At 40.0% G+C, this 24,600-nt stretch overlaps 1 protein-coding gene across 6 annotated transcripts in view; it reads left to right on the top strand.

The window, feature by feature from the left end:
- SCAI (suppressor of cancer cell invasion) overlaps positions 1-24,600 on the top strand; it is a 134,664-nt gene that overhangs the window by 38,853 nt on the left and 71,211 nt on the right. The window contains exon 3 of one of the 6 annotated variants that reach the window (XM_026513955.4): positions 12,910-12,971. The exons of the other annotated variants lie outside the window; for them this stretch is intronic. The gene's annotated coding sequence lies outside the window, so the exon portion shown is untranslated. The remainder of the gene's footprint in view (positions 1-12,909; positions 12,972-24,600) is intronic. 6 annotated transcript variants of the gene reach the window in all.

The following is a 24,600-nucleotide window of genomic DNA, read 5'->3' as shown; positions in this document are numbered from 1 at the left end:
TGCTTTCGGCATAATAGCTATTACCTCTGACAGACTGAAAGTTTAATAACTAGATTGGAGATTTCCCTTTGCAGTGCACAAATAGGAAAAACACCACCATGGAAGTTCTCTCTCCCGTCGGACCCTCCTCTGTTTCTGAATTTACCAGCGGTGCAACTGCCTCTCTCTGCCATGCCGCATCTCAACATTCTGAAATTACAGTGTTACAGATTACTGGCTCACCAAAGTTTTTGATATGTTAACATTGAGTTTGTCTTTTAAAGGCTTCTGTTTGGTTTTATGCACCAGTGTTGTCATTTTGTGGAAAATGAATGTTACATTGCTTTATTAAATCTCTTTAACACTTGTAATCCAGATTTAGTATCCAATAAGAGATCATTTTTACTGTTATACTTTCTTTTTTTTTTAAGATTTATTTCATTTATTTGTTATAGAGAGAGACAGTGCATGTACACGGGGAAGGGGCAAAGGAGAGGATCTCAAGCAGACTCTGTGCTGAGTGTGGAGCCCCCTGCAGGCTCCATCTCAGACTCTTGAGATGATGACCTGAGCCGAAATCAAGAGTCAGAGGCTCAGCTGATTGAGCCACCCAGGCGCCCCTACTGTTACATTTTCAATTATGTTCTAAGTATGTTTATAATCTTAAATAATGTTGGTATTGAAATATTGAAATTTTCTATTGCTTGTTGACTATTATTTTAATTCTTGGAGGCTCATGAAACGTCTGTAAACTCTTCTTCCTTGAAATGTAGGTATAAGTCAAGCAACATATCCTTCTGAAATGTCCAAAACATATTTTTGCCAATAACAAAAGGCTATTCCTTGGAAACACCAAACTCAAATAACATTAGACTAACAATACACATATACATCATGTAATTCTCCTTTATCTTCTGCCTGCCTCATTAAATCACAAGACTCTAAAGAAGAATGTCTTGATTTTTTACATGAATTTTGTATATATCTTAAATATATTTATAGTTATATGTTTTGGTGTTAATGTATTGAAGGTTATATATACATATAAAATATATTAATCTTTTTCAGGCCTTTAACCCCTTTCAGGAGTTTAAAGATATAAGATAAAGAAGGTATAACTTACCTATTTTTAAAAACGATTTATTTATTTATTTATTTATTTATTTATTTATTTATTTATTTGAGAGAGTATGTGAGTAGAGGGGCACAGAGGGAGAGAGAGAGAAACTCCAAGCCGACTTCATGCTGAGCACAGAGCCTGACTCAGGGCTTGATCCCATAGCCCGAGCCAAAACCAAGATTCAGACACTCAACCAACTGAACTACCTAGGTGCTCCTAATTTATCTATTTTTAGTAAATGCTGCCTTGCTTCTTTTTGGTGTTCCTAGAAGTCAGTGTGTATATAATCTTTTTTCTCGTTAATGAGCAGAACTACAGGTATGAGCCAAAGAAGTTTCTCCTCTTTGTAAATTCCTTTTTCACATCTCTCCTCCAAAAAATTAATTAATTAAGTAGTTAATTAATTAATTAAATTTCTACACCCAACGTGGGGCTCAAACTCATGACCCCAGATCAAGAGTCACATGCTCCTCTGACAGAGCCAGCCGGTGCTCCAAAAACATTTTTGATTTTTATTTAGACTTTAAGTTATAGGCAGCCATATATCCTGAAAAATAATGAGATGTATGTATATTCTATAGCTATGGAATATGGTCCATGAACCATGGACCATATTTTTTTAAATCAATTAATTAACACATAGTGTATTATTAGTTTCAGACGTAGAGTTTAGGGATTCATCAGTTGCATATAACACCCAGTGCTCATTACATCATGTGCCCTCCTTAATGCCCGTCACCCAGTTACCCAACCCCAACCCACCTCCCCTCCAGCAACCCTTAGTTTGTTTCCTATAGTTAGGAGTCTTTTATGGTTTGTCTCCCTCTCTGATTTCATCTTATTTTATTTTTCCCTCCGTTCCCCTATGGCCCTCTGTTTTGTTTCTTAAATTCCACAGGTCCATGAACCATTTTAAGTGAAAATTGTGAGGTGCATGATTTACCTTATAATTCCATTTTTATTTAAAAGAGTCACCATATATTTGATTTTGCAGAGGAAAAGGTTTGGCAAAGTGTACAGGTGTTAACAGTGATGGACCCTAGGGAATGGCGTGGTACTCATTGGATATATCCATGGTGAATAATGTCTCAGGTTTGGGTCCCCAGAAACAGAACATGGGGTGAGATTTCATGGGAAAGTGACTTATAAGGAAGAGTTTCAGGGAAAGTTGGTAGGGAGTGAGGAAGTGGGGCTGGGAAGAGAGAAGGAGGCTAGAGGCCAAGGAAGGATGTAGCAAGGGTCAAGCGAAGCCTTAGGGAGGACAGCTTTGGCTGAGTCCTGCAGGGAGGTTCTGGAGCTTATTCCTAAGGTGTCACAGTCAAGGACAAAATAAAAAGGTAGAGCCTTTGTACTCCCATCCCCATCAGTCATCGCTTAAGGACTGCCGCTCATGAGGAAGGGTGCATTGTGGCCAGACGCACTGGCAGTCTGAGGGTAGCCTCCCTCCAAAGACCTGCAGCTGCTGACTGTGGCGAGAGAGAGCACGGGATTGGGGAGAGTTGCAGCCAGGGCACAGCCAGCAATGGTAGCTGTCACCTGGGTTATAGAGGTTTAACAAGATAGAGGTTTGGGATTTTTCTCTGGTAATAATCAAGTTTGAGAAGTGCAGGACTGGTAGTGGCTCCATAGGGTTCCGGGCTCCTTTTATTTGGTTGCTCTGTCGTTACTGGGTTATTGCCCATATCTGCATAATCTGAGATACTCAGTATTATGCCCATGTTCCCTTTCAAAAAAAAGGGAAAGGTCAGAGGGAAAAGGGCACATTAATTCCTCTAATGACAAGTTCTGGAAGTTATACACATCACTTCGGCTCGGATCTCACTGGCCATAACTTAGTTACATGGCCACACCTGGATGCACGGAAGAATAGTTTTTACAGGTTAGCCTTATGCCTAGTTAAAAATGGGGGACTCTTTCATTATGTAACCATTTCTGCAGAAGGAGAGAATGCATATCGTAGGACTATCTGGTACAGGGATGTTAGTTTTCTACTTTATAGGGATGAAGTTTGTTTGTTTGTTAGTTTTAACAACAAGCATGCAACAGGTTGGGTCTTCTGGAAGCAGAATTTGAGAGAGAGTTCAGTGTACAGGATGTTAAGAAGTGCCGTTATGTTCAGTACCTGTAGGAGGGATGGGAAAGAGGCAGGATTTGGCAGGAGAAGTTGAGTTATGGTGCTGTCGTAAACCGCAGTTTTAGCTGGCTCTATAGAGAGCCTAGAGCTAAAGTGGCCTTTTAGAGTTGTCCTGCATGGGGCTGAAATGGCTGCACCATTATACCCTTCTCTCCATCAGTCACTGGATGTAGGCTGTCTTGGAAGGAACATGACCTTGGGTAAGGCAGGTCTGCGTGATCCCTGAAGGGGTGACAGCACTGCTAGCAAATGGGACACCACGTCCTTCTTTGAAGGGAGATCTGGGAGGCACATATTTATATCACAACATGTGTGTGTGTGAAAGTAATTAATACATGTTTATATATCCATTTATTTTTTTAAAGATTTATTTATTTGTTTTGAGAGAGAGAGAGAGAGAGTGCATGCAAGTGACAGGAGAGGGAGAGAGAGAAAAGCAGACTCCGTGCTGAGCATTAAGCCTGCCATGGGGCTTGATCTCACAACCCATGAGATCATGACCTGAGCTGAAACCAAGAGTCAGATGTGGGATACTTGGGTGGCTCAGTAAGTTAAGTGTCTGCCTTCGGCTCAGGTCATGATCCCAGGGTCCTAGGATCGAGTCCCATATCAGGCTTCTTGCTCCCCAGGGAGCCTGCTTCTCCCTCTGCCTGCAGCTCCCGCTGCTTATTCTCACACTCTGTCTGACAAATAAATAGATAAAATCCTTAAAAAAAAAAAAAAAGAGTCAGATGCTTAACTGACTGAACCATGCTGGTACCCCAATCTCCATTTATTTTTTATTTTTCAAGTTTTTATTATTGAACTATAGTTGACATCCAATGTTTTATTAGTTTCAGGTGTACAACATGGCGATTTGACAATTTTGTACATGAGTCAGTGCTCACCACAGTAAGTGTAGTTTTTAAAATAAATTGTTATAATAAAAAAAGCAAGGGGGGCCTGGGTGGCACAGTCAGCTAAACGTACAAACTCTTGGTTTCAGCTCAGGTCACAATCTCAAGGTCATGAGATCCAGCCCTGCGTCAGGCTCTGGGCTCAGTGAAGAGTCTGCTTGAGGTTCTCGCTCCCTCTTCCCCTGCTTCTCTCACCTGTGCTCTCTCTCTCTTTCTCAATAAATAAATAAGTCTTTTTTTAAAAAACCTAAAATTTACTTAGTAATTTCTTCCACAAGAGTTTGTTGAGCAGCTCCTAGGTTCCAGGCTCTGTTGTAGGCACTGGAAATAGGGAGATGACAAAACAGAGTTCCTCCCCCTGTAGAGTTTATATTGTGTCTGAAGATAGACAATAAATAAGTAAATTTATGATAGATCAGATGGTGATAATAGCTTTGAAGAAAAATGTAGTATAAGGAAGGGTCTTTCTGTTTTATATATAGACTGGTCAGGGAAGTCTTCTCTGATAAGGTGATTTGACCAGAGACAAGAGTGAGATGGTGAAACTAGCTATGCAGGTATTTTGGGGATGAGCTTTGTAAGTTGAGATTATAACACATGCCAAGATGACCCTGTGCAAGAGTTTATTGGCATGTTTGGTGATGTAAATGGTATTTAGAATTTTTGCTTTTTAATTATACCCATTTTTGGAAGTCAGAACTCAGTGAGTGACAGGTCATTAAAAGGGGATGGGTGAGGGGGAGGCATGGCATTGTTCCAGGGAAGGTTCTTGGTGGAGAATTATAGGCCCTAATTCCAGCCAAGTTGAGCAGAAAAGGAATTTATTGGAAGATTGTCAAGTACCTCACAGCACTGTGATGGAAAGACTGGTTTAATGGTTTAGAAAGCAGGTGGGAACCTAGGGAATGAAGAGATCTAGAATTATTGCCAAGATCACACCCCTGGAAGACCTTGGTTAAGGATATCTGGTTAAGGATGCTGCTGCAGTCTGAATGTTTGTGTTTCCCCCAGTTTCATATGTTGAAATCCTAACTTCCAAAGGTAATGGTCTTTGTAGTTGGGGCCTTTGGGGTGTGTTTAAGTCAGGAGGGTGGACCCTCCAGAGAGCTCCTTTTTCCCCTTGTCCTCCATGTGAGGACACAAGTGTGTGACCCAGAAGCGAGCCCTTGCCTGAACACGCTGACACTCTGGCGTCAGCCTTCGAGCCGCCAGAACTGTGAGAAGTACGTTTCTGTGTTTATAAGCCACCAGTCTGTGGTATTTGCTGGGGCAGCTTGAACAGACTAAGACAGATGCTGTTGCTGCTGTTTCGGAACCCTGGTGTTACATCTGGTGGAGGTCTGACTTCTGAGCTTATTTCTTATTTCAGTCACTGGATCCATCTCAAAGACCTTTGAAAAGGTTACTCTGGCTGCTATGTCAAGAATGAAGTGAGGGGTTCAGGAGTAGAAGTGGGGAGATCCAGTCATGAGGCTCCAGTGTAGATGATGTTAAGTTAGGGAGGTGATGTTAACAGGGAGACGAAAAGAATGGATGGATTCGTGAAACAGGCCATTAAGTCGCTACTACAATTCTTGTCTTAGAAAAATTCTTCTTTTTTTTCTTCTTCCTCCTCTTCTTTCTCTCCCTCTCCCTCCTCTTCTATTTCTTTTCCTCATTCTTCCTTTTTGAAATCTAAGCCTTTCTAGAGGCCTTGATGCAGTCTTGTCTTGCACAGGGCAGTGTAACTTATCTGGCTTATATTTCATAAAATCTTGCAGTGTTCATCATTTGTTCATTGAAAAAATATTTCTAAGCTCCTACTGTATACACTGCAGTGCTGAAGGAGGTTGCTGGTTGTGGTCATTCTAAATTGATTTCAAGTTTAGACACTCAGAAATGGTTCCTTTCTTCCAGGGCACATTATGATTGCTAACTAGGACGGCCCTTTTCTAGGTGTGGATAATTTGAAACCACGTGATCTCCTTCATGTAAACTTTTTCCCCCAGGACCTATTAATCCCTTATTTTAGTCTTTTACATATCCGTTATTTGAAATAGGCCAAATGCATGTCCATTATTTTAAAAAGTAATGAGAAAGAAAATGGTATCTTTCTTTATCCTCTTAAGACAGTGATATTCAAGTAGACCCAATCATCAGAAATGGCTAAAATAATATAAAAAAATAGAGAATCCCAGCCCTCCTGAATCATATCTGGAAGTAGATCTCAGAAATCTTTATTTAAAAAATGAACGTTCCGGGATAATCAGCCAGGTTTGGGAACTATAGCTTTATGCTATTGAGACTAGCTTTGTGCTTTACAAGGAGAATTAATTAAATTCTTCTTGCTTAACGGGAAGGATCCATTATAAATAACTGGTTTTCTCAGCTTGACTTTAAAATATGGCATTTGTCTCATCTTCAAGAATGGTTTCATAAGATTATAGATAGTTTTCTTGGGGGGTGGTAGAGGTGGATTCCATTAATTTTTCTCTTACCCTTTGGCTATTTTGTAACTGTACAGTATTTCTTTCTTTCTTTTTTTTTAATTCTTTTTTTTTTTTTAAGATTTTATTTATTTATTTATTTGACAGAGATAGAGACAGCCAGCGAGAGAGGGAACAGAAGCAGGGGGAGTGGGAGAGAAAGAAGCAGGCTCATAGCGGAGGAGCCTGATGTGGGGCTCGATCCCATAACGCTGGGATCACGCCCTGAGCCGAAGGCAGACGCTTAACCGCTGTGCCACCCAGGCGCCCCTGTACAGTATTTATTTCATCTCCAAAAATACAAGAAACTTGATCTGTATATTACAAGAATATAGCCCACTAAACTTCAGCTTCAAGCCAGTTTGTATAAAAGCAGCTAGATCACTGCTTCTTAAGCTTAATGTGCATACAAATCACCTGGAGAGCTTGTTAAAATGCGGATTCTGGGGCGCCTGGGTGGCTCAGTCGTTAAGCGTCTGCCTTTGGCTCAGGGCGTGATCCCAGAGTCCTGGGATTGAGCCCCACATCAGGCTCCTCCACTATGAGCCTGCTTCTTCCTCTCCCACTCCCCCTGCTTGTGTTCCCTCTCTCGCTGGCTGTCTATCTCTGTCAAATAAATAAATAAAATCTTTAAAAAAAATGTGGATTCTGATTTAGTAGGTCTGGAGTGGTGCCTCAGATTCTGCATTTCTTTCTTTTTTTTTCTTTTTTAAGATTTTATTTATTTGACAGAGAGAGCGAGAGAGCATAAGCAGGAGGAATAGTAGAGGGAGAGGGAGAAGCGGACTCCTGAGCAGGGAGCCTGACCCGGGGCCCGATCCCAGGACCCTGGGGATCATGACCTGAACCGAAGGCACATGCCCAACCATCTGAGCCACCCAGGCACCCCAGATTCTGCATTTCTAATAAGCTGATGTTGCTGGTCTGCAGATCTCATTTTGAGTAGTAAGAGGCTGGATGACAATTGTATTATCCTTGGAATTTTCATCTTTGTATGAGTTACTCTGCTTTGGGGCATGCTTTGGGACTGTTTAGTCTGACCAAAGGTTGAGTAGTATATTTTAAGAAGATTGGACTATATAACCTTTATTGCTTTTTCCCATAATCTTGAAGGTTATAGTACTATATATAGCCTAAGGTTTTAGTTTCAGGCTTTGGAAGAGAATAAAGGAAGTGTCAGAAGCAGTATATTTTTTATTGAATCATTAAATCTGCAGCAGCAAAATTGGTTTATATACCTGAGGTAGTCTGAACTACAAGTAGAGTATTATTAACTGAATTAAGAATAAGAAAGAAAGTGATATGATGTTGGAAATTAGTAGTAGATATGCAGGAAATATCTAAATATTGGGGAATTTGTGTTTTGCAGAACTGGGACTGCTTTGGATAAGATATATGTTAGGGCAGTGGGTTCGTAGTTTGGGGGGGGGAATCTTACCTCCCAGGGACACATTTGATAGTATCTGGAGACATTTTTACTTGTTACGATAGTTGGGTGGCGGTATTGCTGCTGGTATCAGTAGGTGGAGGCCTGGGAAGCTGCCGAATACTCAGTAGTGCACAGGACAGCCCCCCACGGGGAATTTCTCAGCCTAAAATGTCAGTAGTTCCAAGATTGAGAAACCTTATGTTAGAAAATTTTCACAAGCACTTTATTAATTTTTTAATTAAAAATAATACAGAAAATAATCATTCATATTCCCGCCAATCAAATTCAATTGTTAACATTTTGTCATATTTGATTTTACCCTTCCTGTTTAAGAAATTTCACTCCAGGGGTGGCTGGGTGGCTCAGTCGATTAAGCATCTGCCTTCAGCTCAGGTCATGATCCCAGGGTCCTGGGATTGAGCCCCGCGTCTGGCTCTCTGCTCAGTGGGGAGCCTGCTTTTCCCTCTCCCTCTGCCTGCCGCTCCTCCTGCTTGTGTTCTCTCTGTCTCTGTCAAATAAATAAAATCTAAAAAAGAAAAGAAAAGAAATACCGGCGCTTCGGTGGTACAGTTGGTTAAGTGTCTGAGTCTTGGTTTCAGCTCAGGTCGTGATCTTGGGGTCGTGAGGTGGAGCCCCACATCGGGCTCTGCGCTCAGTGCAGAGTCTGCTTGAGAGTCTCTCTCCCTCTCACTCTGCCCCTCCTGCTTGTGCTGTCTCTCTCTCTCTTTCTCTCTAAAATAAACAAATAAATCTTTAAAAAAAGAAATATCACTCCATTATTTTTGGGAAAATAACGTGATTATTATTTTGAATTCAAATAATATAGAAAGATGAAGGATGAAAGTAATGAAGCTATCCCAAATCTCACCACCCAGACATGAGCATCATAAACACTAGCTGAACATTATCCCAGGTATCTTTCCGTGCATATGTATAGATAGAAGAATAGAAGTGCTTTCATAAAATTGGGACCATACTGTAGAGGAATCAAAAATAAATGAATTACTGAGCTTCAACAATCATGAATACAGAGCCAATCTGATTTTATCTGTATCTGTACCTACTCACCTGACACTGACTGTTTTGAAGCAAATCTCAGACATCACATCACTTCATCTGTAAGCATCTCAGTGCCTGTCTGTAAAGCTTGTGGTCTCTTTCTTTGAGCCATTAATCATACACGTACAATTAACAGTTTCTCTGATTGGTTTATTCTTTCCCTCCTTCTCCCCTCTGTGTCTCTCTCTCTCTCCCTTGAATTATAATTTCTTCCAAATGAAAGGTTTGGTTTTTTTTTTTCTACCGAGAGTGCACAAAATGCAAAGGCAAGAGCAGTAATTGCACAAAACAATAGAAGTGGGTACCACAGAGCAAATAAAAGCTGTCTGCCACAAGTACTTCCCGTGAATTTTGTGTTTTCTTTCTAGAATGTCTTTATCTATTTGCCAGTACCATGTAAAATAGTGTATTTCTCTTCTTTACAATGTTCATTTTTCAAGCTGCCCATCTTATCTTTTCCGATATTTCTTTGAGATATCTTCATGCTTTGGTGTATTTGCTTATAGCAGTGGCCTCTGGCAACTATTAGCAGGAAAGTACCTTCAGGAATCATTTAGCTGGTGGTTAGCTTCTTGAGGGCTAGGAGCGAGTCTCACCATCTTTCCACCTGATATGATAGCTTTCGTATGTCCTCAGTATTTGTGGGATGGTTGTTATTAATCTCGAGAGAATCGTGCCAATATTGATTGGCATATTAATTAAAACCATTTATTTACAACAATAACGTAGTCTAACATACGTGCATACAGGAGAATATAATTCAGATGTTAACATTTGGTACCTGTATCTATAGGGGGGTCTCCGTATAAAGAGATGAAGCAGGGAATTCTGCTCTTTGGTCACATCCTCTTGTTTCTTCTGACACTTATAGGATGACCATATGTCCTGGTTTGCCTGATACAGTTTGATGTAATTATTAATAGTATCTCTTTTGGGGGCGCCTGGGTGGCTCAGTCATTAAGCGTCTGCCTTTGGCTCAGGGTGTGATCCTGGTGTTCTGGGATCGAGCCCCATGCAGGCTCCTCTGCTGGGAGCCTGCTTCTTCCTCTCCCGCTCCCCCTGCTTGTGTTCCCTCTCTCACTGTCTGTCTCTCTCTCTGTCAAATAAATAAATAAATAATCTTAAAAAAAATATAGTAGCCCTTTTCATTCACAGAATTGTCCCAGTTTAGATGGTAAATTAATAGTAATCCTACTTATAGGATATTTAATGTGTGCCAGGCTTTTTTCCAAACACTCTACATACATTCTCATTTAATTTTCATGACAACCCTAAGAAGCAGATCCTATTATTATCCCCATCTTACATATGGGTAAGTTGGGGCACAAAGAGGTCAAATAGCTTGGCTAGGATCCTAAGGCTCTGTTTGAATAGTAAATGGCAGAGCCAGGATTTGAGTCCAGGCAGTTTGGTGCTGGTGCTCTTCACCACTTTGCTATGTCGCATCTGTACCGGCCCCAAATAGATCTTTGTAGAATACCTGCTGACCTACCAGGAGTCTCCTGATAACTAATCTGCATATTTGTAGATCAGACGGCTGGTGAAGGCTTTGGGAATTTGAGTGATTTCCTTATCCTCACAAAATATTTGTGGGTTCCTTATGTACCACCATGCCAATCTGATTATAAACTTTTTTTTTTAATTTTTAAAGATTTTATTTATTTATTTATTTGAGAGAGCAGGGAACCCAACACAGGGCTCGATCCCAGGACCCTGAGATCATGACCTGAGCCAAAGGCAGATGCTTACCCGACTGAGCCACACGGGTGCCCCTGATTATAGACTTCTTTCTCTGAAGATTGAACATGTACCTTTTTTCATTCTTTTAATGGCAACTGTTTGGCATTCCCTTCTAGATGCTCCGGGAGATACGTATTCTCAGCTTCTGCAGATCGTCCAGTTCCTGACACAGTCACTTTTCCTTACTTTTGGCCATCTTTGGTATTTTAAATTCTCTCTCTCTCTCTCAAATAAATAAAATCTTAAAAAAACAAAGTAAAATAAAATATATTTAAAAAAAGAAAAGCCTACATTCTCATGTAAACATAAGGAAAATACATTTACAGTATGGTGCTGTATTTAGAAAAAGTCTGCATATATGTGGACCCACACAATTCAAACCCATGTTGCTCAAGGGTCAGGTGTCATTGCATTTCTTTTTAAGATTGTATTTTTAACTGATTTGTATACCCAATGTGGGGCTTGAACTCACAACTCCAAGATCTAGAATCACATGCACTATCAACTGAGCCAGCCAGGCACCCCTTACTTTTTTACTTGATTATCTTAATAAGAAAAAATGAATACATTTAATTAGAGCTTATCTCAGTAGCTGGGTGAGATAAGGCAGTATTCATTATCCTTACTTAAAAATGAGGAAATTGAAGTTAGGTTACATGGTAAGCTATGTGACTTGGCTGAAAATGGCACAATGGGGACTCGTACTTGGGTTGAAGATGCAGATCCACTATGTATCACGTGGTCTTATTTAACTTATTAGGTTAAAATTTTTTATCAGTACCCAGATAAAGAGGAACAGTGGAAGTTGGGAGTAGTATCTCACATTTTAACTCCTTTTTTAATGAATGTCATTATAGAATCTAGTTCAGCATATTTAGTCTGTTTCCTTTTCTGAGTCAACAGGCCTAGTAACAACACACTGCTTTGATGATTGTAGATCCCATAAATTCTGAAAGGGAAGTCCCGTAGAGGCTGCAGACGGCCTACATGGTGCCCGTGTGCAAATCAGCAAAAGGCAGTCTCTCTAGATGGTTCGGTCAGTCAGAAGAAGGCAGCCCTCCTTGGGGCAGGTTCAGCCCACATCAGGGTGCTGGCCTTGGGAAATAAGTGTCTGGATTTTCATCTCTCCTGTAGCACTCAAAACACAGCAGCCAAGAATCCTGTTTATATAAATTGATGAGGAGCTGAGGTTTCTTTAGTGTTGTGTTTATAGATGACATCTCTTGTTCTTATTCCGTATACGGCACATGTACCTCCTTCTGCAGCTGTACTTGTTCGCTCCGCCTGGAACCCCAGCTCCCTGACCCCATGCAGCTCACTCCTTCACTTCATCAAGTCTCCGCTTAAATCTTCCCTTTTCAAATGTACCCTTCACCTCCTCACACTGAGATATTACCCCCAGTCACACTGTCCTTCCTGCTCTATTCTCTTCATGGTACTTCTTACCACTTGGAATATTAAATTCATATGTATTTTATTTTGTTTTTGTCTCCCCACTAGCAATACACTTTGTGAAAGTTAGGATTTTGCCTGTTTTGTTCACTGCTATATTCCAGCACCTAGAAAAATGCCTGGCATTTACAGGGCTCTTAGCTGACATTTGTTGAATGAATGAATGAACATTGGACTGTTTGTATTGTGACAAATGACGAGTTTTAATGTTTGCTGCCTTCTGCTGACTATATTTGTGTACTTTCTGGACTATAGTGTTATGAATATTGTCTAATTTAACTGTTAATAGCTATATGAGGAGAAAATAGCGTAATTCTCATTTTAGAGTTGACGAAATCCTAAAGCTTAGAAAAATTAAATAACATTCCCAAAGTCAAAAAGCTAACAATTAGAATCGTTTCTTGACAGGTAGATTTGATAACCAAAGTTTGTTTAAGAACGTTGTTTTAGTGGTTCTTTGGGTCTTGTACTTTTTTTTCAAAGAGGGATTTCCAATTACTGGGGGAGGAAAAAAACCTTAAAAATATGGTCAGCTGTGTTTTAAGGGAAAGGAGAGATAAGGCCCATGGGATTTGAAGCATTGGGAGACTGGAGATCAGAAACTCTCCTTTGTAATCTTTGCCTTCTTATCTAAGGGTGCTGACCTTGAGGGTCCTTTGGGATGAAGAGCATGACATTGGAGTCCTTTTCCAACTGTGTAAGTCTGGCTAAATAGTTTATCTGAGCCTTTTTTTTTCATCTCTAACATCTAGTAACAGTGTCTACCTTATGGGGGTATGAAGATGAAATATGTACGTAAAATGCCTGGCGTACTTTCTGGTGCTTGGGAGCTTGGTTTCTCCTGTCCCCTGCTCTTGTCTTCCTCCCTTTGGCTTCAAGGGACCAAAAATCTAAGTCGTTTCAACACCCTTCAGGGTGACTTTTTTTTTTTTTAAGATTTTAATTATTTATTAGAGAGCACGAGCAGCGGGGAGAGGCAAGGGGAGAAGGGAAGCAGACTCCCCACTGAGCAAGGAGCCCAATGTGGGGCTTGATTCCAGGACCCTAGGATCAGGACCTGAGCTGAAGGCAGACCCTTAACTGACTGAGCCACCCAGCTGCCCCAGGGTGATTTTTTTTCTTGACTTCCCTCCCTCCAGATAAATAATCTCATATATTAAGCTGTTTTCTGGTAGTATGTAGGCGATCAAGGTACCTTTTATAATTTGCATGTCATTTTTTTTTTATCATTGCAATTCAAGGAGATATTCATGGGCTTTGTTAGTAAGTGTTGTGCACATATTGCCTTCACAAACCTGTGGGTCTGATTCCTGCTTTTTGTAATTGAATGTTCATGAAAACTGAGTATCAGTAACTGGGAAGCCCTCTTTGCTTTGTTTCTCACATCCTTCTCCCCATGTTCCATGAAATACCAGATTTTTTAGAAGTCAGGGAGATGTTTGCTAACACATATAAGTTTAGATGCATACTAGATTTTCTTAAGTACCATCTTACAATTTCTATAATTGTCACCGTGTCCACAGAATAGTAGTATCATGCACAGATTCAGAGAATAGGATTTCCTGAACAAATGAGTAACCGAAGTAGGAAAAAAACAACAACGGGAATTTTTCAGTTCTTTGAAATTAAACAGTACAACATTTAATTTCTAATTAAAAATTATTTATTAAGAAATGGGGCACAGATTAAGAGAAGTATAACCAACTTCCAGAGAAAGATGTCTGAGCACCCTTCTCAATTATATGCTGATCTTTTCTTCTTCTTAATACCCTATTATATGTCATATAATGAAGCAATAAAAATGTTTATTATTTAAATATTAATTATGGACTTAACTGGACGGTATATAATTTAAAGCTCAATTGATTAACCCCAAGTAATGATATAACTATATTGGAAGGGGTAGTGGGAGTAAAAGAGAACTAATTCCTTATTTGTCATTACAGAAAATCTGTAATGTCAAAAATGGATGAATCAAGGAATTGCAAGAAAAGCTTTTTATGTAGGACTGTAGGGGACACTATTGGATGAAACAGCCACAACAGTCGAAAGTTGTTGATGCTAGTCGAGGAAGGGTGAACCAGTGAACTACTGCTTTTCATTTACGTCTTATCGGGTATTACTGAATTGTTAATTATGTATATATTATTTTGATAAAAAAAAATAAGGGGTAAAATGACAAGAGAAAAAGAAATATAACCAATCTAAGAAAGTGAAAAGACAACCCAAGAAAGGGAGAAAATATTTGCAAATCGTATCTCTGGTAAGGTACTTGTATCTAGAATTATACAATAAACTCTTACAACCCCAAAATTAAAAAACCAAATAACTTATTCAATCGCCAGAGGGTCTGAGGAATCATTTCTTGAAAGATGGTTGTTAAAGGGCCAATAAGTATGTGAAACGATGCTCAACATCATTAGCCATCAGAAATGTAAATCTAAACCATGAGATAGGGCTTCACATCCACCAGGATGCCCAGAATAAAAAAGGCAGATAGTAAGTGTTGGTGAGGATGTAGACAGATAGGATCTCTCATACATTGCTGTGATCGTAACCTGGCGCAGTCACTTTGGAAGACAGTCTGGTAGTTCCTGAAAAGGTTAAACGTAGTGTTGCCATAGGACCCAGCAACTCTCCTTCTAGGTATACACCCAAGAAAAGTGAAAAACAGATGTCCACACGAAAACTTGGATGCAAATGTTCATAGCAGCATTATTCAAAATAGCCGCACAGTGAAAACAATCTAAATGTCCCTCGACTGAAGAATGAATAAACTGTGGTGTGTGCCACACGGTGGATATTATGTAGCCATCAAAAAGAGTGAAGTACTGATATTTGCTACAACATGAATGACCCTTGGAAACATTATTTTAAGTGAAGGAAACCAGTCACAAAAGCCACATAGTTTATGATTCCATTTATGTGAATATACAGTGGTTAAGTCCAAAGAAATAGAAAGTAGACTAGTAGTTGCTTAAGGCTGGGGAGAGAGCTGTTTTAGGGGAAATGAGGCATTACTACTAATGAATATGAGGTTTCTTTTTTGGGTGATAAAATGTTCTGAAGTTGAATGTGGTGATGTTTGTATACCTGTGAATATATAGAAAACCATTGACTTGTGTACCTAAGTAAATGAATTGTATGGTATGTGAATCATATTTCAGTACAGCTATATTACTATATATATAGCTACAGATATATGGACATATCACCAGTTACTGCTAAAAGAAACAGTAACTTTTATTTTTCTTTTAGTGAAAAATTTATTATTTTCTTTCTTCTGCTTTCAATTTATTGCAGATAAAACCTGTAATTTAGGAAAGCAGAATTGTCCTGGTGTAGATCATAAGTCTGTTTTAATGGGTTATTGGTTGTTTTGTTTTTGTTTTTAATTCTGCTTAACACAAATCAAGTGTGACCTGACATTTGCATGACTAACAGCCTTCTCTCAGAGTATGCTGGGATGGTGGTTTGGGGTGGCCCCAAATTACTTTCATGCTGTCTGTTTTTAGTGTACTATATCCACAGACTTTTGGCTGCTGCCACTGTCCTCTTCGTTTGTGATTAAGAAGAAAAACTCTGTGTGGTCTGCACTTCTTCATATACCGAATAGGAGTAATGTCTTGTTGGTTGGTGATTGAGATTCTTGCCGGAACTTCTTGTTCCCTCGTGAGTTTTTATGTGATGAATAAATGGCTATTTAAATTGAACTAGATTGTATTTGACTGCTGCCTCTGTGGGCTCCCCCACTGGAGACAGTCTTTATGAATTGTTAGCCTTAGGCTGCTTCAGATGATGTTTTCTCACATTATTCTCAAGGATACATGTTTTTGATGCTTTCTTTCATTTTGTATATTTTTGTGTCTCCTGCCCCATTAGTTTCATAAACAGTCCTCGCATGTGTCTTGTTGATAGTCATTGTTTCGAGATGACTGACTGACTGTCTGCCTTGCCTTTTTCTCACTGCCGTGCTTTCCGTTGGCTGTGCTGGGTCTCCGTCGAGTACTGGATTTGCGTATCTGTGTGTGTTAGATAAACACCTCTCTTTTTCCACATTTGGTAGGCAAAATATCTTCCGAGTCTCGTGCACAGGATCTCACAAATGGCATTCTGGCTGTGCGTACATCACGGCAGCTCCATGCCCTAGCTCCCTTGGCTTCCTGCTCTTAAACTCTCTCTGCCTTCAGTTCTTGCACTTGCCGTCTACATGGAGCAATGAGCAGTGCGGTATCTGTGCATTTCTCCTACGGCTGTTCTTATAGCCTGTGACTCAACTTCAGTCGCAAGTTGGATTAAGTCCGAAAAATTGTTTTCAGAAAATAATTTGCATGTAATTCATGATAGTTTTATGCTATCTTTGATACATGAAAATGCTTTCCATGCTGGTAAGGACCAGCTTTTGAGCACTGCCATTTGTTCATATTATAGGAATACCATCTGTACCAAGCAGTAGCTTCTTGTTCCTTTTACAATGAATGTGTTGAAACCGTCATCATCACCCCCTACATACACACACACATTCAAAAATTTTTTGTATTTGGTATTTTTCAATTTATGCTCTGTTTTGAGTACATTTATGACAATTTTACAACTAATAATTTTAGAGTACATCATAATTTACAGGGCAATTTTATATCCATTAGTTAATTTTATTGTCCAACAGCCTTACGGGGTTAGCTGTTATTAATATCCCATTTTTATATCTGACAAAACACATGTGTGATACACCTTTTTTTTTTTTTTTAGATTTCATTTATTTATTTGACAGAGAGAGAGAAAGCACAACAGGGGGGAGCAGGAGGCAGAGGGAGAAGCAGGTTCCCCGCTGAGCAGGGAGCCTGATGCGGGACTCGATCCCAGGACCCTGGGATCATGACGTGAGCCGAAGGCAAATGCCCAACTGGCTGAGCCACCCAGGCACCCCCACTTTTCTTTTTTAAAGATTATTTATTTGTTGGGGTGCCTGGGTGGCTCAGATGGCTAAGCATCTGCCTTCGGCTCAGGTCATCATCTCCAGGTCCTGGGATTCAGCCCCATGTTGGGCTCCCGGCTCAGTCTGCTTCTCCCTCTCCCCCTGCCTCTCCCCTTGCTTGTGTGCTCACGTGCTCTCTCTCTCTCTCTCTCTCTCAAATGAATAAATAAAATCTAAAAAAATGGAAAGATCATTTATTTCAGAGAGAGAGTGGGGGTGGGGCAGAAGAGCAGAGGGAGAGGGGCAAGCCGACTCCATGCTGAGCTCAGAGCCCGATGGGGAGCCTGATCTCAGGAGTCTGAGACCATGACCTGAGCTGAAATCAAAAGCTGGACTCTCAACCGACTGAGTCACCGAGGCGCCCCTGTGTGGTAGACTCTTATGTTGATGCTTAATTAGACAGCCGTTCCATCTCTTTATATGTCTTTTAAAAAATCTGAGTACATAAGAAAATGATCCCTTCCCTACCATATGATTTCTATAAATACATTCTCTGTTTTGTCAGAATAAATTTTTTAATATATTTTGGTTTCACTTCCAATGTATTTCTATATTTTCTCAACCTGGTTCCCTTTTAGGTCTCCCTTCCTTCCTTCCTTCCTTCCTTCCTTCCTTCCTTCCTTCCTTCCTTCCCCTTCCTTCCTTCCCCTTCCTTCCTTCCCCTTCCTTCCTTCCCCTTCCTTCCTTCCTTCCCTCCTTCCTTCCTTCTTTCCTTCCTCCCTCCCTTCCTCCCTTCCTTCCTTCCTTCCCCTACCTTCCCCTCCCTTCCTTCCTTCCTTCCTTCCTTCCTTCCTTCCTTCCTTCCTTCCTTCCTTCCTTCCTTCGCTCCTTCTTGGAGAGAGAGTGCAAGAGAGCAGGAGCTGGGTGGGGGCAGGGGGAGGGACAGAAGCAAGCTCCCCTCTGAGCAGGGAGCCTGATCCCAGGACCCTGAGATCATGACCTGAGCCGAAGGCAGATACTTAACTGACTGAGCCACCTAGGTGCCCCCCCAAAAAAGGTCTTATTACAGGGTGATTGTCTATTTTTTTTTTGAAGCATCACTAAACTGCAGAGTAATAGTCATTGTGATATTATACATTATATAGTGTTTTCAGACTTCTTTCACACCTAAATAACCTTGCTTTATCTTCGCAACAGTTATTTGAGACAGAACAAGTGCAAATTGCTTGTTTTTGTGAATTAAAAACTTGCGACTCAAAGTGTTAGCTAAAGTTTTTGTTTGTTTGTTCACAATCACATAAGTAGGAAGTGTTAGGAACAGGAATACTCAGGCTTCTCGCCTAGGGTAGGGCTCTTTCCACTGCTGTTTTGATCCTGCGTTGTGCCCCCTGGTATCATGTAATGCACACTTAACCAGATTTCTTTCGTACTTTCGTATTGCCAACCACTTACTCAGAATTCAGTCCAGAGTAGCAGTTTCTCTTGTTGCTTCGTTGAAAGACTTCCTATAAAAAGAAATTGTCAACAAGGCAGGTCAATAATTTGCCAGATGCTCTGTGTTTAGCAGAACAAGTCTTTGAACAGTTGTCTCTACTCACTGCTCTTTTGCTGTGTGTCTATTTTGTAGTCTGTACCAGACTCTCTCATATATGGATTGGGTTCCTAGGGCTGCCATGACAAATTACCACTAAGTGGGTGGCTTAAAACAACAGAAATTTGTGCTCTCACACTTCAGGAGGGCTGAAGTCCAAAATCAAGGTGTTGGCAGAATTGGTCCTTTTTAGAAGCTCAGAGGGAGAATCTGTTCCATTTCCCTCCCCTGGCTTCTGGTGGTCGCCAGCAATCCTTGGTGTTCCTTGGCATGCTGCTGCATAGTTCCAGTCTCTGTCTGCTTCTTCGTATGGCTGTCTTCCCTCTGTGTCTGTGCCTGCACATGGCATTCTTCTTACTGTGGGTGTCTGTCTCTCCTCAGCTTTTAAAGACACCAGTCAAATTGGATTAATACTCTATTCCAGTATGACTGTATGTTAATTTACATCTTAATTACATCTGCAAACACACTACAGTTGACCCTTGCACAAAACGGGTTTGAACTGTGCTGGTCCACTTACATGTGGATTTTTTTCTGTAAATATATAAACTGACAGTATCAATGAGTACAGTACTGTAAACGTATTTTCTATTCCTTATGATTTTCTTTTTCTTTTTTTTTTTTTTAAAGATTTTATTTATTTGACAGACAGAGACAGCCAGCAAGAGAGGGAACACAAGCAGGGGGAGTGGGAGAGGAAGAAGCAGGCTCCCAGCAGAAGAGACTGATGTGGGGCTAGATCCCAGGACTCTGGGATCATGCCCTGAGCTGAAGGCAGACGCTTAATGACTGAGCCACCAAGGCACCCCTCCTTATGATTTTCTTAATAACATTTTCTTCTCTCCAGCTTACTTTATTGTAAGAATACAGTGTATCATACTTTTAATGTACCAAATATGTGTTAATCTACTGTTGACTGGTAAGGTTCCCAGTCAACAGTAGGCTAATAGTTAAGTTTGCGGGGGGTGGGGGAGTGTCAGAAATTATACGTGGATTTTCAGCTGCACATGGAGTCATCTTGTCTTTTCACTTTACTAGTAATGTCTTTTAATGAATACAATTCTTGATTTTCAGAATGATCTAATTTTTCCTTAGTGAAGAATCCTTTTGGTGAGCTCTTTAAATAATCTTTTTTTTTAACCCCAGGGTCATAAAGATTGCCTCCCATATTATTATTTATGAACTGTTTGATTTTACCTTTTATATTTACATCCAGTCTACCTAGAATTGATTTTTGTATAATGTAGATAGGAATCAAGATTCATGTTTTTTCTTTTAATTTAGATATCTAGTTGACCCAGTACTGGTTCTTTTTTTAAATTTTTTTGATAAAATTATTTTTCTCATTGCTTTACAAAGTGCCACCTTTGTGTGTCAAGTGTCCATGTAGGTGTGGGTTGTCTTTCAACTCTGTTCTGTTGTATTGTTCTGTTTTTCTCTCCTTGCGCCAATACCACAGGCTTCAGTCCTGGAGCTTTTCAAAACTTTTGACAGCCAGTGGAGACAGTTCTTCCATTTTCTTCTTCTTCAAGATTATTTTAGATGCTATTGGCTCTTTGCGTTTCCATATAGATTATAGAATCAATTTGTCCATTTCCACAAACAAATCTATTGATATTTTGATTGGTATTGCATTGATCTATAGACCAATTTAGGGAGTCTTAATGTCCTTATAATTTTGAAGCTTCTAGTTTAAAATATGGCATATTCTGGGGCACCTGGGTGGCTCAGTACTTAAGTGTCTACCTTCGGCTCAGGTCATGATCCCAGAGTCCTGGGATCGAGCCCCACATCGGGCTCCCTGCTCAGTGGCAAGCCTGCTTCTCCCTCTCCCACTCCCCCTGCTTGTGTTCTCTCTCGCGCTGTGTCTCTCTCTGTCAAATAAATAAAATCTTTAAAAAAAATAAATAAAAATAAAATATGGCATATTCTTAATTTTCTGTGAGTCTTTAATTTAGCTCTCAAGCTCTCAGGGTTTTATAGTTTTTTGTGATTCATCTTGTATATTTGCATTACATTTATTCTTAGTTATTTGATATTACTTGATACAATTGTAAATGATATATATATATTTTTTTAAGTTTTGCTTAATAATTATTTGTTCTTTGGGATATAGAAATACAGTTGGCCCTTTTATATTCATCTTATATCCAGCAACTTTGCTAAACTTACTGGTTAATTCTGATAATTTATCTGTAGGTTGTTTTTAAACTTTCTATGGAAAGGTTCATATCATCTACAAATAATGACAGGTTTATATTTGTTTGATAGAAATATAATTGAGTCATGTGTGACTTTAAATTTTCTAGTAGCCACATTAAAAAGTAAAAAGAAACAGATGAAATTAATTTTAATAATATATTTTATTTAACTAAATGCCAAGATATTATTTCAACATGTAACCATATAAAAATTATTAATGAGATTTTTACATCCTTTTTTCATACTAAGTCTCCTAAATTTAGTATATTTTACATTTACCACACACTTCAATTTAGAGTAGCAAGGTCTCAAATGCTAAGTAGCCACATGTGGCTAATGATTACAGTTTTGGACAATGTAGGTCTAGAGGATGAGTCAGCCATTTTTAAACAATATGTATAATCAAACAATTATACATATAATATGTATACTTATATACATATAGAATGTATAATATACATGCATAATATGTATAATTATATGTATGATTTCTTTTTTTAAGATTTTATTTATTTGGGAGAGAGTGAGAGAGAGCGAGCATGAGCACAAGCAGTGGAGGGGCAGAAGGAGAAGCAGACTCCCTGCTGAGCAGGGAGCCCAGTACGGTACTGGATCCTGGGACTCAGTCATGACCTGAGCTGAAGGCAGATGCCCAACTGACTGAGGCACCCCTATATGTATGATTTCTGATGGAGTCACTGAGGAAGCCTCTATTCTTGTGATCATATATAAGTACCAGGGAGAGATTAGATTTTCAAGGAAGGTTTTACTGAAAAGATGTCATTTACATGTCTTGAACTATGAATATAAATTTGCCAGGCGAACAAAATAGGCAAAGAGAATAACATGTAAAATTGTGATGTTATATAAGAGTAGAATTCGTTCAGGGGCACCTGGTTGGCTCAGTCAGTTGGGTGGCTGACTCTTGATTTCGGCTCAAGTCATGATCTCAGGGTCCTGGGATTGAGCCCCTCATCGGGCTCCCTGATTAGTGGGGAGTCATCCTCTCCCTCTCCCTCTGCCCCCCACCACGTGCCAGAGCATGTGTATGCACACTCTCTCTCAAGTAAGTAAAAAATATTAAAAAAAAAAAAAAGTAGAATTTGTTCAGAGACTTGCATATATTTCACTGTGGTTGGAGGGTAGGTAGCTGTGTGAGAGAGGTAGGTGACTGGCTAGCAGTTCTTAATCCAGTTCCCTGTGTTAGGAGTAATGTATTAGCAGTGGTAGTTCACATGTTCTTAAGATAAATTTCCAGAAGTGTAATTACTGGGTCTAATAGAATAAATAAATTCCCCAATACATCCAATGAATCTCAGGGTCTGAACTAATTTACTCTGCCCCTCGCACATATCCTCGTTTCAGCACATAGTCAACTGCTATAATTAGTGTGTTTGTAATGGGCTAACTTTGTTGTATTAGGTTTGTGTTTTGTTGATTATGGGTAAGGTTTAACATTTTTTCTTATTAACAGTAAATACATTACTGAGTTCTCAGTTCCCAGATCGAGTTCTCAGATCCCATTCAGGCTTTCCAGTTGTCCCAGTAACATTCATTATAGCAGAAAGATCCTGTTCAGCATCAGGCTTTTTTGCATCCCAGCCTTCCCTTTTCTTTGGGGGAAGACATTTCCTTGACATTTTTGAAGATTATAGGTTGATTATTTTGTAGAATGTCTCCCAATTTGGTTTTGTCTGTTTCTTCATGATTATTAGATTCAAGTTCTAGATCTTTGGCAGGAACATTACTCCGTTGTCTTTGTTGTTTTATTTTTATTTTTTAGAGAGGGAGGGAGGAAGGGAGAGAGAGAATCTTAAGCAGGCTCCACGCCCAGTGTGGAGCCAAGCATGGGGCTCCATATCATGACCCTGAGATCATGACCTGAGCCAAAATCGAGAGTCAGGTGTTTAACCGACTGCACCACCCAGGTGCCTCAGGAACATCACCTCTCATTGCATCCTATCAGGGGGTACAGGGCTTGGATTAGTTCACGTTGATCATTCGATCAAGGTGAAGTCTGCCAGATTTTACTACTATTAAGTTACTTTTTTCTTTTGGAATTCATATGTGTTTTGTGGGGAAGTACTCTGAAACTCTTTCATACAAATTCTCCATTTATTCACTGATTTATTTATTTTTATTTTTTTTTAAAGATTTTATTTATTTATTTGACAGAGATAGAGACAGCCAGCGAGAGAGGGAACACAAGCAGGGGGAGTGGGAGAGGAAGAAGCAGGCTCATAGCAGAAGAGCCTGATGTGGGGCTCGATCCCAGAACGCTGGGATCACGCCCTGAGCCGAAGGCAGACGCTTAACCACTGTGCCACCCAGGCGCCCCCACTGATTTCTTTTTATTAGCATTGCTTCATGGTTTCTTATTTTATTCGACAGGTTATAATCCATTACTGTCATTATTTGTTTTGATGCTGAAATTACCCCCGTTTGGCCAATAGGAGCTTTTTCAAACTGGATCTTATGTCCTTCTTTTCTTAAATGCTTTATTTAATTTAGTTTATTCTTTTATTTTTATGTTTTTATTTGTTGAGTTAACTCTACCTTCAATGTGGGGCTCAAACTCACGACCCCAAGATCAAGAGTCGTGTGCTCTACTGACTGAGCCAGCTAGGTGCCCCTACAGTTCAGTCTTTTTAACTATAGTCACCATGTTGTGCATTATATCCCCAGAAGTTATTTATCTTATATCTGGAAGTTTGTGCCCTTTGACTACCTTCACTGTTTCCTCCACCCCATCCCCACCTCCAGCAACCACCTATCTATTCTCTGTTTCTGTGAGTTTGGTTTTTTTTAGATTCCACATATAAGTGATATCAGACAGTATTTGTCTTCCTCTATTTGACTTATCTCACTTAGCATAATGTACCCAAGGCCCATGCACGTTCTTTTTTATATATTTTTGTGAATATATATAGGTTCCCTTGTGTACGTATATCTCATTCCCTTTATTAGAGAATGGTATTAGAAGCCAAGATTTAGGAACTCGGTATGTTCGTACCATTGGGAAGTAGAGGTGGTCACTGCTCCGAGGCCCTCTCAGTAGACAGATTTACAGAGTGAGGGCATATGTGTGTGTGTGTGCCTACATGTATGTGTGTGTGCTTACACACACAGACACACATACCTCACAGACATTTATGTCTACATTCTAAAAGATCCATTAGTTCACCCACACCTTCCAAAGGATTTATTCTAACCTTTCTCTTTTCGTATTTGTAGCACTCTTCTCTTATAGAGAGAACTGTGGGGCCCATTATCTTTAGTTGATTTTGTTATTTGATGAATCCTCCTGTATGTGACGAATCTCCTGTTGTGGCCCCCGAACCTTTCCATGTGGAGATACCCTTCTCACCACACTCGGACCCGTGCAAACTGGCTGTCTGTGTGCTTGCGGGTGGTCTCCTCCCGGTTGGCGCCCTCCGTGTGGGTACCTACTGTGCTCTGCCCCACCAAATGGCTGTCGGCCTGGATTGTTCAGGAAGGGGTGAGGGCTCCTCTGGAATTCTTGCTTCACTTTAATGCTTCTAGCTGTGGGATAATTTCTTTATCTTTTTTTTTTTAACGTTCTTTGAGCCCTTTTAGTGTGAGGCCTTTTATTTTCTG

Source organism: Ursus arctos, unplaced genomic scaffold (assembly GCF_023065955.2).
Source record: "Ursus arctos isolate Adak ecotype North America unplaced genomic scaffold, UrsArc2.0 scaffold_18, whole genome shotgun sequence".
In the NCBI taxonomy this organism is placed as follows: domain Eukaryota; kingdom Metazoa; phylum Chordata; class Mammalia; order Carnivora; family Ursidae; genus Ursus; species Ursus arctos.
This window is presented reverse-complemented; position numbering and strand designations above follow the sequence as displayed.